The 15,530-nt window shown below is 44.7% G+C and overlaps 1 protein-coding gene across 20 annotated transcripts in view; it reads right to left on the reverse strand.

Annotated features, from left to right (window-relative positions):
* Positions 1-15,530, reverse strand: part of MYO18A (myosin XVIIIA) — a 597,092-nt gene that overhangs the window by 157,588 nt on the left and 423,974 nt on the right. The gene's annotated exons all lie outside the window — the stretch shown is intronic.

Genomic DNA, 15,530 nt, shown 5'->3' on the forward strand with positions numbered 1-15,530 from the left:
GAGGACCGAGTTTGAGAACCTGTGACTAAGGACCATCCTTGAATATTAAGCTGCCTCAACAAGGCTGTTCCCAATCCATTCTAAACTGGTGATCTTCTGTAGAGCTATGAGTCGCAACATTTTGGGCCCTAAATGCAGGACATGTTTATTTTCAAAGTTCGGATTGCCAGATTGAAGCGTAGCCAGTGAGTGATGAAGACATTACCATCCAATCACTGATTACCTATTGCTTAGGCTGACTTAACGGTCTTTTTATTGCACTTCGTTGTCAGAACCAGCATTAAAAAAAAAAGACAAAGGGGGATTTAAAAAAAATTCATGGTAAGTTCTTGGTGTGCCAGTTTCTCACCCCTAGTTTATATATATACACTGCTCAAAAAAATAAAGGGAACACTAAAATAACACATCCTAGATCTGAATGAATGAAATATTCTTATTAAATACTTTGTTCTTTACATAGTTGAATGTGCTGACAACAAAATCACACAAAAATTATTAATGGAAATCAAATTTGTTAACCCATGGAGGTCTGGATTTGGAGTCACACTCAAAATTAAAGTGGAAAAACACACTACAGGCTGATGTAATGTCCTTAAAACAAGTCAAAATGAGGCTCAGTAGTGTGTGTGTGTGTGGCCTCCCTACAATGCCTGGGCATGCTCCTGATGAGGTGGCGGATGGTCTCCTGAGGGATCTCCTCCTAGACCAGGACTAAAGCATCCGCCAAATCCTGCACAGTCTGTGGTGCAACGTGGCGTTGGTGGATGGAGCGAGACATGATATCCCAGATGTGCTCAATTGGATTCAGGTCTGGGGAACGGGCGGGCCAGTCCATAACATCAATGCCTTCGTCTTGAAGGAACTGCTGACACACTCCAGCCACATGAGGTCTAGCATTGTCTTGCATTAGGAGGAACCCAGGACCAACCGCACCAGCATATGGTCTCACAAGGGGTCTGAGGATCTCATCTCGGTACCTAATGGCAGTCAGGCTACCTCTGGCGAGCACATGGAGGGCTGTACGGCCCCCCAAAGAAATGCCACCCCACACCATTACTGACCCACTGCCAAACCGGTTATGCTGGAGGATGTTGCAGGCAGCAGAACGTTCTCCTTGGCGTCTCCAGACTCTGTCACGTCTGTCACATGTGCTCAGTGAGAACCTGCTTTCATCTGTGAAGAGCACAGGGCGCCAGTGGTGAATTTGCCAATCTTGGTGTTTTCTGGCAAATGCCAAACGCCCTGCATGGTGTTGGACTGTAAGCACAACCCCCACCTGTGGACGTCGGACCCTCATACCACCTTCATGGAGTCTGTTTCTGATCGTTTGAGTAGACACATGCACATTTGTGGCTTGCTGGAGGTCATTTTGCAGGGCTCTGGCAGTGCTCCTCCTGTTCCTCCTTGCACAAAGGCGGAGGTAGCAGTCCTGCTGCTGGGTTGTTGCCCTCCTACGACCTCCTCCACGTCTCCTGATGTACTGGCCTTTCTCCTGGTAGCGCCCCCATGCTCTGCACACTACGCTGACAGACACAGCAAACCTTCTTACCACAGCTCGCATTGATGTGCCATCCTGGATGTGCTGCACTACCTGAGCCACTTGTGTCGGTTGTAGGGAGGTCATACAGGCACGTGGAGGCCACACACACTACTGAGCCTCATTTTGACTTGTTTTAAGGACATTACATCAAAGTTGGATCAGCCTGTAGTGTGTTTTTCCACTTTAATTTTGATGGTGACTCCAAATCCAGACCTCCATGGGTTAATAAATTTGATTTCCATAGATAATTTGTGTGATTTTGTTGTCAGTACATTCAACTATGTAAAGAACAAAGTATTTAATAAGAATATTTCATTCATTCAGATCTAGGATGTGTTATTTTAGTGTTCCCTTTATTTTTTTGAGCAGTGTATATATATATATATATATATATAAATATAACTTTCTGTTTGTATATATTTGGGTTGGTGGCCATGGGCTGCATGCACCCCACCCTATGTGCTGTGGTTTTCTAGATTTGATTGTATATTACGGGGTTAATCTTTGGTTAACTCTTATTAACCGTGGTCACAGGCCTTTTCATGCACCCCTGTGTCATCTCACTTGTTCTAAACCTGTGTCAGCTGCTCCTTAGTAATTTATCAGCCAGTGTCAGGTGACTAGAGTACCTTTAAAAGCCATAAGATGCATGGCAGATACACATTAAACCTAGTGGGCATGTGTGCAGTATATTATGTGTGATACAGTTGCCAGGTTTTAATTTTTGAGACTTTGTGATAGTGTAGGACCTGCATGAAGATGGGGTACCTTGGCGAGCGATATGCAGGCTTCCGTGCATTGGCCAATTCACTAACTAAACCCCCATCATTTATTTATTGATGTTGTGAGGATAAGTGAGCTTGCTATGGTGAGTGCTGAACTTTCTGTTTGTATATATTTGGGTAGGTGGCCATGGGCTGCATGCACCCCACCCTATGAGTGGTGAGTGCAGATATTGCACCCCGCTTCTGGCGAGTGCTGTGGTTTTCTAGATTTGTTTGTATATATGTATATATATATATATATATATATATATATAATATATACATATATACATACATACATACACACATACATACTGGAGAAATTGGCATGCACTAGTTATTAGTCAACCACAATGGATTGTATGTTCATGTGATGTGTTAACCTAAAATAGACTGTTAAGCTTGAAGCAAAATACCTGCTATCAGATAGCACACACATAGCTACTATCTGCATATTGGTCTGTACCCATGAGAGTCCTCAAGAGTTTTGCATTTCCTCTAACGCAGCACTCTCCTTTCCCTCCGCAAAGCAGTAACAGAGCAAGCCACAGAAATTCCCTTGTGCAGCTCTTGATAATCATAAACATATTCTCTGCCACTCCTCCTCGCTCAGACAAACCTCCAGTGTACAATAAATGTAATGTGAACATCACTACCAACAGCCATTCACAGCCAAGAGGAGGAGAGACAGCAGGTCTCTTGGCTCACATTTATTATAACATTTACACTTCACTTGGTTTGCAGGGTTATATTTCAGGAAATAGTTGTCATTGGCAATTATTAGGACATTTTAAGGGCACTGCGCTGCAATGCCTCTAGTATAGGGCACAGAGGGGTTTCATGCAAAACATGGGAGACAAAGCAGACCCATCTAGGCCCATCCAGTAGTGTGTGGAGTACTAGTCATGTGACTTTATTGTTTGAGGGCTTAAAGGGCATGCTAAGTCACCTTTAGTTGCATTAAACAATGCATGAGTGGATAACACCAACACCCCCACCACCAAATGATCTCGATATTCTTACAATAATAATATGATTATGAATTCATGTGCATAAAATGCTTCAAGGGCTGAAAAATTAAAATAAAGTGTAAATATCCACAAACACGTACAGCAATTTGTCTAGTGCAAAAGACACAACAGAGTGTCATGTGGATGGTAAAAGATAAAATGATCAAAGGTCAACAAAAGTAAATATCAACATGTGGAAACAAAATATATATATATTTTTTTTAACTTGGATCAAGTGTATTTCATGTTACTGGCCCTTTAAGGAGAGTAACGAGCCTGCTGGTCAGGGCAGCATTTACATATGTAAAGGTACACTAACTCCCTGACTGACTGATCATCACACAACTAACAATAATTACTAATATGTGATACATTGTTTTCCATTATTTTTCCATTATAGACAATGTGGGATAATTCAGACCTGATTGTAGCAGCAAATTTGTTAGCAGTTGGCCAAAACCATGTGCACTGCAGGGGGGGCATGTGCAGAGAGAGTTAGATTTGGGTGGGGTGTGTTCAAACTGAAATCTAAATTGCAGTGTAAAAATAAAGCAGCCAGTATTTACCCTGCACAGAAGCAAAATAACCCACCCAAATCTAATTCTCTCTGCAAATGTTATATCTGCCCCACCTGCAGTGCACATGGGCCCTCATTCCGAGTTGTTCGCTCGCTAGCTGCTTTTAGCAGCCGTGCAAACGCTAAGCCGCCGCCCTCTGGGAGTGTATCTTAGCTTAGTAGAAGTGCGAACGAAAGGATCGCAGCATGGCTACAAAAAAAGATTGTGCAGTTTGTGAGCAGCTCCAGACCTACTCCTAGCCTGCGATCACTTCAGACTGTTTAGTTCCTGTTTTGACGTCACGAACACGCCCTGCGTTCGGCCAGCCATGCTTGTGTTTCCCCAGGCACGCCTGCGTTTGTATCTGACACGCCTACGTTTTTACACACACTCTCCGAAAACGGTCAGTTACCACCCAGAAACACCCACTTCCTGTCAATCACTCTGCGGCCAGCAGGGCAATTGAAAAGCGTTGCTAGACCTTGTGTGCAACTGTATCGGCTGCTGTGGAAGTACGTCGTGCGTGTGCATTGCGCCACATACGCATGCGCAGAAGTGCGAACAACTCGGAATAACCCCCATGGTTTGCCCAACTGCTAACAAATTTGCTGCTGAGATCAGATCTGGATTACCCCACAATATAAAAAAAAAAAACCCTATGAACTGCAGGACTACATTGCCAATGTGTGCTTATACAATGTACAATTTTCTCTATGGAAGGTAAAGGACACCTCAGCCTGGAATGAGAGTTGCTTTATATAAGGATTATTAGTAATATTTACAAACACGTTGTGAATGTAAAAGTTACAGTAACTTAACATAAGTCTTTAAGATTATGACGGAAGCTCTCTACATTTGCACAGTATGATCCTCCGTCTTTACCCTACACTGCTGGGAGCTATTCAGCGTTCATACGGATTAAGGTAGCAAACAATATCGCCTTGTACTCTCAGCAATAGCCCATACAATTTCCAGCATCTTCAGAGCCACATTATTCCATAGGATACTTTCCAGCAGACATCCGGGATTCAGACTGCATCAACTTCTAAAAACCTCTTTATATCGGGCGCTAATAGTATTTTCTGTTAAAAAACATTTTGAATATAGTAAAACTCAGCTGCAAAAAGTTAATGACCTGGGGTTCACAGGTCAAATAAATTACACTGGACCACCCAAGTGCAATTAACCACAAAACTCCAATTTGAAAAAACTCTTGCGCTATAGTTATATAATTACAAGATATGGCTGACAAGAATGACAAACTCCTGATAAATTCAAAATATATTTACTATTGTATAAATTATCATATAATAAAACAAGACCGGTCTTTAAAACATCAAAAAATAATAACAAATATGTATACTTTCTAATACATGGAGGTGGACTTAAGCATACTCTGTGCACAGACGTATAAAAAAACAAGCTCTATAGCTATATGGCTTAATGAGGTCAAAGAATGTTTTGAATCAAGTGTGGCTGCTGGTAAGACCCATATATTAATTGTTCCCAATGGATAGTCACTTTGTATCAAAGATCTTTATGATGTGAAGATCCAACATGTAACAATAGAATGGATATGAGCTTTTTGTAACCGGAAACTTTACGTGAGATGTGAGCAAGTGGTATCAGCACAAATGCATCCCGACGACCACCGCAGTGGCTTGGAGCTGCGGGAAATAAAGGCACCTGCAATGGCGCCTGCTGTGATTTAACCTGCTCAGTCGCGATGCTCCACGAGTATCCACCTCTACGTGCCGTTTGCAGGCACCGGTCAGCGGCTCCTCTTTGTATGAAAACAAATTCCAGGCAGAAGAATGCTGCAGCCAGTTCGTGATATGGGTCTAACTTCAGCTGGGGTCCAACAGAATCAACTTCTGACGCGTTTCGCTCCTCTCACAGGGGCTTCCTTTGAGGAAGCCCCTGTGGGAGGAGCGAAACGCGTCAGAAGTTGATTCTGTTGGACCCCAGCTGAAGTTAGACCCATATCACGAACTGGCTGCAGCATTCTTCTGCCTGGAATTTGTTTTCATACAAAGAGGAGCCGCTGACCGGTGCCTGCAAACGGCACGTAGAGGTGGATACTCGTGGAGCATCGCGACTGAGCAGGTTAAATCACAGCAGGCGCCATTGCAGGTGCCTTTATTTCCCGCAGCTCCAAGCCACTGCGGTGGTCGTCGGGATGCATTTGTGCTGATACCACTTGCTCACATCTCACGTAAAGTTTCCGGTTACAAAAAGCTCATATCCATTCTATTGTTACATGTTGGATCTTCACATCATAAAGATCTTTGATACAAAGTGACTATCCATTGGGAACAATTAATATATGGGTCTTACCAGCAGCCACACTTGATTCAAAACATTCTTTGACCTCATTAAGCCATATAGCTATAGAGCTTGTTTTTTTATACGTCTGTGCACAGAGTATGCTTAAGTCCACCTCCATGTATTAGAAAGTATACATATTTGTTATTATTTTTTGATGTTTTAAAGACCGGTCTTGTTTTATTATATGATAATTTATACAATAGTAAATATATTTTGAATTTATCAGGAGTTTGTCATTCTTGTCAGCCATATCTTGTAATTATATAACTATAGCGCAAGAGTTTTTTCAAATTGGAGTTTTGCATCAACTTCTAAGTCTATAATCAGTTGCACTTCTAAGAAGTGTTACCCTTTTATTCCCGAGCTGGTCACCAGAAAGTGGCTTTTCGGCATCTCCAGGATGTACAAAGCACCTCAAGTGATCCCGTCAGATTCGGAGCTGTCTTTTCGTATGGACTCAATGGGCAGCTGCCCAAGAGCCCCAGGAGTATAAGGGCCCTCGGCTGATAGCTGAGGGTCCCCTTTTTCCAGAGGTTCCAGATTGCTCACCAAGTTATGTCATATACAGTACTTTCAGAATACATATCGCCTACGGATTGCAACATTTCTATCGCTACAGAAAGATTTTAATGAAATAAGCCATTGTTCCACATGTAATGTTGCAGATTTGAATGACAGTTCATAAACTATGGGTTATATAAAGAAACTATCTCTGTATGTGTGCATGTGTGTATGTTTGTGTGTGTATATATATATATATATCACACACACATAGTTACTTTATGTACAGTTTGAAGAAGTTTTCCACTTTATTTTATGATGACCCTTTTATAAAGAGCTACTATGTCATACTGTGCTGTAAAATGGAGGCTGAGGCCTAATAGGTGTGTAGCCGCAGGTGTGGAATTTGCATGTGGCTATTGTCAGGTAGCAGTGCTGCCGGCCACCAATAAAAAAGCAGTAATTGATGCCTGGCATATCTGTACTGCTATGTATGGTAGGGTTGTGCAAAGTGGAGAAATAAAACATGAAGCAATCACCACAGAAATCTTAAAATGGGCATTTGCAGACAACAATAACTGTCCTTCAGCCTTACGGGAATATTTACTAAGCATGTGTTTCAGAAAACAATGAAAGAACAGCAGTTTCTGTGTACGTTTATGATTTATTGCTATGTACAAACACCCTAATGCAGGATAGTTTCAGAAATCTTGTGCAATGGCTAATTAGCGATGCAGACCAAAATTTTCATAATTATCAATGTGGACTACAGTCTGACCCCATACACCGGACACTGACACTGTGCGTATGCGCAGTGTCAGATTCCCAGGAGGAGTCAGGGCTGTTTTTTCGTATTGGGCACAATGGGCAGCTGCCCAAGAGCCCCATGAGTATAAGGGCCCTTGGCTGATATCTGCGGGTCCCCTTTTTCCAGAGGTACCAGATTTTTGAAAATCGGCCCTGGGGAACCAGAGATATCCAACTTCAAACTAGTGGACCCAATTAGAGCCTGTTAATTGCTCTTCCCAGCCAGATATCTTGAGTGCTGTATGAGTTTTATCTGAGGGTATATTCCAAAAGCTGAGACTCTCACTTTTCAGTGGAACCTGGCAGCTTGCCTCTACTATGCCTAGAATTAGAGATATCAGCCTTCTAGCAGTTGATACCTGCTACCAGTCCCTAGTACCACCTACTTTAGTATCCCACTGAAAGCTCAGAAATCTATTTCCAGGTACAGGAGATATCTGCAGTCAAGCAAACTGGCCGCCCACCAGAAAATTATGAATATTAAGTACACTGGAAGTCATGTACCAGGGCCCCTTCTTTCAGCCCAATGCCCCCTTCTACAGTTAGTGTTCTCCCTCCCGCTCCATCTCCCACCATCTGTGTAGTAAAGATGTAATTAGCAGAAATGACTGATCCAGGTCCTACATGCTGAGCGGAAGATAAAACACCACCTATCGCCCGTGGGTCATCATAGCTGACGCTGATAGCACCCCATCCCTACCGCTGGAGGATGGGTAGAGTCCTCAGAGCACTACTTTTCCCAGGGTTCTACACTGCTGTTAAGACGGCCCTGGGAGGAGTCATTCTAAAATATGACAGAATCCTCCAATGTGACCAGGATGTAACTCACAATTACACGATATTGACTATTATTATTAATACATAGGCCCCTTAATCTGAAATGACTCGCTTCATCTTCTGGTTTTAGAGAAGGGTGCCGCTGTTGTGTGGCACATGCACACTAGTGGCTATCTGCAAGCTTGGTGTTACTGTGTATATTTGAAGAGTCTATTTTAATATCCTAAAACATTGATAGAAACCACCATTAGACACTCTGGATACACAAGGAGTGGGATGTAATAGAGTCCGAGTGCGCCCAAAATGAGGGATGCCGGCCGAGATTTGTAATGTATCACTTAATTAGGTATTAGTTGGCAGGTTGAAAACTTGCATGTGCTAACAGGATTCACTGAGATCTTGCTAGCCCGGAAAGGCGATACAGTACTCCTACTACACACCTGGAGGTCAGATTTGTCCTGAAAGATACACCTGTATCTGTTAATCTAGTTCACAGGTTCTCAAACTCTGTCCTCAGGACCCCACACAGTGCATGTTTCGCAGGTCTCTTCACAGAATCACAAGTGAAATAATTAAGCTGCACCTGTGGACCTTTTAAAATGTGTCAGTGAGTAATTAATACACCTGTGCACCTGCTGGGTTACCTGCAAAACATGCCCTGTGTGGGGTCCTGAGGACCGAGTTTGAGAACCTATGATCTAGTTTAATACTCTCCCACCGCACATTAGTCTATATTACTGTGGATCATTTTCTCCTTGCATTTTCATATATGATTTTAAAATTGTCTTATTGATCATGTACAGTATATAGAAGTTTTATAAGTACTCTGTAAATGTGTATATGTTATATTACCTTTGTATTGACTAGCTACTTTCTCCTACTTAAATGTGTTGTGCACAGTGCTGGTCCAGCCCACTAATGGTTCCCAATGACAAAACGCATATTGGTATGACATATCACACACAAACTATCACCAGGGACCTGCTGGTAGCATATGCTGACTGGAGATTGTGGAATGTATCCTATGCCTGCTACAATATACTGTAGATTAATACAGTATATATCAACCATCTTTTGGTATGCATATTTGGAAGACCTGATTTGCAAATAAACTGTGAGATCTTTTAATGTGCTATGTTGTGCCAACTTATTCTGTCTTTTTACAACTTTGTTTATGCCCAGTGGATTTGAACAATGTGTGAAGATGTCGCAGACTTGTAACCACTTAACTGACTATTTTTCCCATCAAAACCATTCATAACATTATTTTAAAAAAAATCCAGAAAGTTTTAAAAAAATTTTTTTTTTAAAATATTTAAATATTATATTATGCATATCTGCAGAACAGGATCTCCTCGTCAAAAAAGGGAGGGACAGAGTGGCTCGGCGTGGTCGCATGTAATCTGACCATGCTAGTTAAGTGGATAATTGGAAGCTCCATAGTCCACCTTCTGCACACTGCTCTATCCTACACCCTCCCAGCTGTATATATTTACCCCTTAGAGCAGAAAGTTCCTCTGTCCAGGTCCCCGTCGTTCACTGCAGCGTGAGCAGTTCAAAGGGCACTGTACGCCTGGCTCCCAGAGTGCATATATATATATATATATATATATATATATATATATATATAGTTACAAATCAGCCGACACTCATCAATAATAAGAATTTACTTACCGATAATTCTATTTCTCGGAGTCCGTAGTGGATGCTGGGGTTCCTGAAAGGACCATGGGGAATAGCGGCTCCGCAGGAGACAGGGCACAAAAAGTAAAGCTTTAGGATCAGGTGGTGTGCACTGGCTCCTCCCCCTATGACCCTCCTCCAAGCCTCAGTTAGGATACTGTGCCCGGACGAGCGTACACAATAAGGAAGGATTTTGAATCCCGGGTAAGACTCATACCAGCCACACCAATCACACTGTACAACCTGTGATCTGAACCCAGTTAACAGTATGATAACAGCGGAGCCTCTGAAAAGATGGCTCACAACAATAATAACCCGATTTTTGTAACTATGTACAAGTAATGCAGATAATCCGCACTTGGGATGGGCGCCCAGCATCCACTACGGACTCCGAGAAATAGAATTATCGGTAAGTAAATTCTTATTTTCTCTATCGTCCTAGTGGATGCTGGGGTTCCTGAAAGGACCATGGGGATTATACCAAAGCTCCCAAACGGGCGGGAGAGTGCGGATGACTCTGCAGCACCGAATGAGAGAACTCCAGGTCCTCCTTAGCCAGGGTATCAAATTTGTAGGATTTTACAAACGTGTTTGCCCCTGACTAAATAGCCGCTCGGCAAAGTTGTAAAGCCGAGACCCCTCGGGCAGCCGCCCAAGATGAGCCCACCTTCCTTGTGGAATGGGCATTTACATATTTTGGCTGTGGCAGGCCTGCCACAGAATGTGCAAGCTGAATTGTATTACACATCCAACTAGCAATAGTCTGCTTAGAAGCAAGAGCACCCAGTTTGTTGGGTGCATACAGGATAACAGCAAGTCAGTTTTCCTGACTCCAGCCGTCCTGGAACCTATACTTTCAGGGCCCTGACAACATCCAGCAACTTGGAGTCCTCCAAGTCCCCAGTAGGCGCAAGGCACCACAATAAGCTGGTTCAGGTGAAACACTGACACCACCTTAGGGAGAGAACTGGGGACGAGTCCGCAGCTCTGCCCTGTCCGAATGGACAAACAGATATGGGCTTTTTTGAGAAAAAAACCCACCAATTTGACACTCGCCTGGCCCAGGCCAGGGCCAAGAGCATGGTCACTTTTCATGTGAGATGCTTCAAATCCACAGATTTGACTGGTTTTAAACCAATGTGATTTGAGGAATCCCAGAACTACGTTGAGATCCCACAGTGCCACTGGAGGCACAAAAGGGGGTTGTATATGCAATACTCCCTTGACAAACTTCTGGACTTCAGGAACTGAAGCCAATTCTTTCTGGAAGAAAATCGACAGGGCCGAAATTTGAACCTTAATGGGCCCCAATTTGAGGCCCATAGACACTCCTGTTTGCAGGAAATGCAGGAATCGACCGAGTTGAAATTTCTTCGTGGGGCCTTCCTGGCCTCACACCACGCAACATATTTTCGCCACATGTGGTGATAATGTTGTGCGGTCACCTCCTTCCTGGCTTTGACCAGGGTAGGAATGACCTCTTCCGGAATGCCTTTTTCCCTTAGGATCCGGCGTTCCACCGCCATGCCGTCAAACGCAGCTGCGGTAAGTCTTGGAACAGACATGGTACTTGCTGAAGCAAGTCCCTTCTTAGCGGCAGAGGCCATAAGTCCTCTGTGAGCATCTCTTGAAGTTCCGGGTACCAAGTCCTTCTTGGCCAATCCGGAGCCATGAGTATAGTTCTTACTCCTCTACGTCTTATAATTCTCAGTACCTTAGGTATGAGAAGCAGAGGAGGGAACACATACACCGACTGGTACACCCACGGTGTTACCAGAACGTCCACAGCTATTGCCTGAGGGTCTCTTGACCAGGCGCAATACCTGTCCCGTTTTTTGTTCAGACGGGACGCCATCATGTCCACCTTTGGTATTTCCCAACGGTTCACAATCATGTGGAAAAACTTCCAGATGAAGTTTCCACTCTCCCGGGTGGAGGTCGTGCCTGCTGAGGAAGTCTGCTTCCCAGTTTCCACTCCCGGAATGAAACACTGCTGACAGTGCTATCACATGATTTTCCGCCCAGCGAAAAGTCCTTGCAGTTTTTGCCATTGCCCTCCTGCTTCTTGTGCCGCCCTGTCTGTTTACGTGGGCGACTGCCGTGATGTTTTTCCCACTGGATCAATACCGGCTGACCTTGAAGCAGAGGTCTTGCTAAGCTTAGAGCATTATAAATTTACCCTTAGCTCCAGTATATTTATGTGGAGAAAAGTCTCCAGACTTGATCACACTCCCTGGAAATTTTTTCCTTGTGTGACTGCTCCCCAGCCTCTCGGGCTGGCCTCCGTGGTCACCAGCATTAAATCCTGAATGCCGAATCTGCGGCCCTCTAGAAGATGAGCACTCTGTAACCACCACAGGAGAGACACCCTTGTCCTTGGATATAGGGTTATCCGCTGATGCATCTGAAGATGCGATCCGGACCATTTGTCCAGCAGATCCCACTGAAAAGTTCTTGCGTGAAATCTGCCGAATGGAATTGCTTCGTAGGAAGCCACCATTTTTACCAGGACCCTTGTGCAATGATGCACTGACACTTTTCCTGGTTTTAGGAGGTTCTTGACTAGCTCGGATAACTCCCTGGCTTTCTCTTCCGGGAGAAACACCTTTTTCTGGACTGTGTCCAGAATCATCCCTAGGCACAGCAGACGTGTCGTCAGGATCAGCTGCGATTTTGGAATATTTAGAATCCATCCGTGCTGTTGTAGCAGTATCCGAGATAGTGCTACTCCGACCTCCAACTGTTCCCTGGACTTTGCCCTTATCAGGAGATCGTCCAAGTAAGGGGTAATTAAGATGCCTTTTCTTCGAAGAAGAATCATCATTTCGGCCATTACCTTGGTAAAGACCCGGGGTGCCGTGGACAATCCAAACGGCAGCGTCTGAAACTGACAGTGACAGTTCTATACCACGAACCTGAGGTACCCTTAGTGAGAAGGGCAAATTTGGGACATGGAGGTAAGCATCCCTGATGTCCCGGGACACTATATAGTCCCCTTCTTCCTGGTTCGTTATCACTGCTCTGAGTGACTCCATCTTGATTTGAACCTTTGTAAGTGTTCAAATTTTTTTAGATTTAGAATAGGTCTCACCTAGCCTTCTGGCTTCAGTACCACAATATAGTGTGGAATAATACCCCTTTCCTTGTTGTAGGAGGGGTAATTTGATTATCACCTGCTGGGAATACAGCTTGTGAATTTTTTCCCATACTGCCTCCTTGTCGGAGGGATACCTTGGTAAAGCAGACTTCAGGAGCCTGCGAGGGGGAAACGTTTCGACATTCCAATCTGTACCCCTGGGATACTACTTGTAGGATCCAGGGGTCCTGTACGGTCCCAGCGTCATGCTGAGAGCTTGGCAGAAGCGGTGGAAGGCTTCTGTTCCTGGGAATGGGCTGCCTGCTGCAGTCTTCTTCCCTTTCCTCTATCCCTGGGCAAATATGACTCTTATAGGGACGAAAGGACTGAGGCTGAAAAGACGGTGTCTTTTTCTGCAGAGATGTGACTTAGGGTAAAAACGGTGGATTTTCCAGCAGTTGCCGTGGCCACCAGGTCCGATGGACCGACCCCAAATAACTCCTCTTCCTTTATACGGCAATACACCTTTGTGCCGTTTGGAATCTGCATCACCTGACCACTGTCGTGTCCATAAACATCTTCTGGCAGATATGGACATCGCACTTACTCTTGATGCCAGAGTGCAAATATCCCTCTGTGCATCTCGCATATATAGAAATGCATCCTTTAAATGCTCTATAGTCAATAAAATACTGTCCCTGTCAAGGGTATCAATATTTTTAGTCAGGGAATCCGACCAAGCCACCCCAGCTCTGCACATCCAGGCTGAGGCGATCGCTGGTCGCAGTATAACACCAGTATGTGTGTATATACTTTTATATGATATTTTCCAGCCTCCTGTCAGCTGGCTCCTTGAGGACGGCCCTATCTATAGACGGTACCGCCACTTGTTTTGATAAGCGTGTGAGCGCCTTATCCACCCTAAGGGGTGTTTCCCAACGCGCCCTAACTTCTGGCGGGAAAGGGTATACCGCCAATAATTTTCTATCGGGGGGAACCCACGCATCATCACACACTTCATTTAATTTATCTGATTCAGGAAAAACTACAGGTAGTTTTTTCACATCCCACATAATACCCTCTTTTGTGGTACTTGTAGTATCAGAAATATGTAACACCTCCTTCATTGCCCTTAACGTGTGGCCCTAATAAGGAATACGTTTGTTTATTCACCGTCGACACTGGATTCAGTGTCCGTGTCTGTGTCTGTGTCGACCGACTAAGGTAAACGGGCGTTTTAAAACCCCTGACGGTGTTTTTGAGACGTCTGGACCGGTACTAATTGTTTGTCGGCCGTCTCATGTCGTCAACCGACCTTGCAGCGTGTTGACATTATCACGTAATTCCCTAAATAAGCCATCCATTCCGGTGTCGACTCCCTAGAGAGTGACATCACCATTACAGGCAATTGCTCCGCCTCCTCACCAACATCGTCCTCATACATGTCGACACACAAGTACCGACACACAGCACACACACAGGGAATGCTCTGATAGAGGACAGGACCCACTAGCCCTTTGGAGAGACAGAGGGAGAGTTTGCCAGCACACACCAAAAAACGCTATAATTATATAGGGACAACCTTATATAAGTGTTTTCCCTTATACAGTAGCATCTTTTTATATATTTCTAACGCCAAATTAGTGCCCCCCCTCTCTGTTTTAACCCTGTTTCTGTAGTGCAGTGCAGGGGAGAGCCTGGGAGCCTTCCCTCCAGCCTTTCTGTGAGGGAAAATGGCGCTGTGTGCTGAGGAGATAGGCCCCGCCCCTTTTTCGGCGGGCTCGTCTCCCGCTCTTCAACGGATTCTGGCAGGGGTTAAATATCTCCATATAGCCCCCGGAGGCTATATGTGAGGTATTTTTTGCCAAAAAATAGGTTTACATTGCCTCCCAGGGCGCCCCCCTCCCAGCGCCCTGCACCCTCAGTGACTGCCGTGTGAAGTGTGCTGAGAGCAATGGCGCACAGCTGCAGTGCTGTGCGCTACCTTAAGAAGACTGAGGAGTCTTCTGCCGCCGATTCTGGACCTTCTTCTCTTTTCAGCATCTGCAAGGGGGCCGGCGGCGAGGCTCCGGTGACCATCCAGGCTGTACCTGTGATCGTCCCTCTGGAGCTAATGTCCAGTAGCCAAAGAAGCCAATCCATCCTGCACGCAGGTGAGTTCACTTCTTCTCCCCTAAGTCCCTCGTTGCAGTGATCCTGTTGCCAGCAGGACTCACTGTAAAATAAAAAACCTAAGCTAAACTTTTCTAAGCAGCTCTTTAGGAGAGCCACCTAGATTGCACCCTTCTCGGCCGGGCACAAAAATCTAACTGAGGCTTGGAGGAGGGTCATAGGGGGAGGAGCCAGTGCACACCACCTGATCCTAAAGCTTTACTTTTTGTGCCCTGTCTCCTGCGGAGCCGCTATTCCCCATGGTCCTTTCAGGAACCCCAGCATCCACTAGGACGATAGAGAAAAATGGTAAATGGCCCCGGTGCCCTAATTCAA

This window comes from Pseudophryne corroboree, chromosome 2 (genome assembly GCF_028390025.1).
Source record: "Pseudophryne corroboree isolate aPseCor3 chromosome 2, aPseCor3.hap2, whole genome shotgun sequence".
NCBI classification, from domain to species: domain Eukaryota; kingdom Metazoa; phylum Chordata; class Amphibia; order Anura; family Myobatrachidae; genus Pseudophryne; species Pseudophryne corroboree.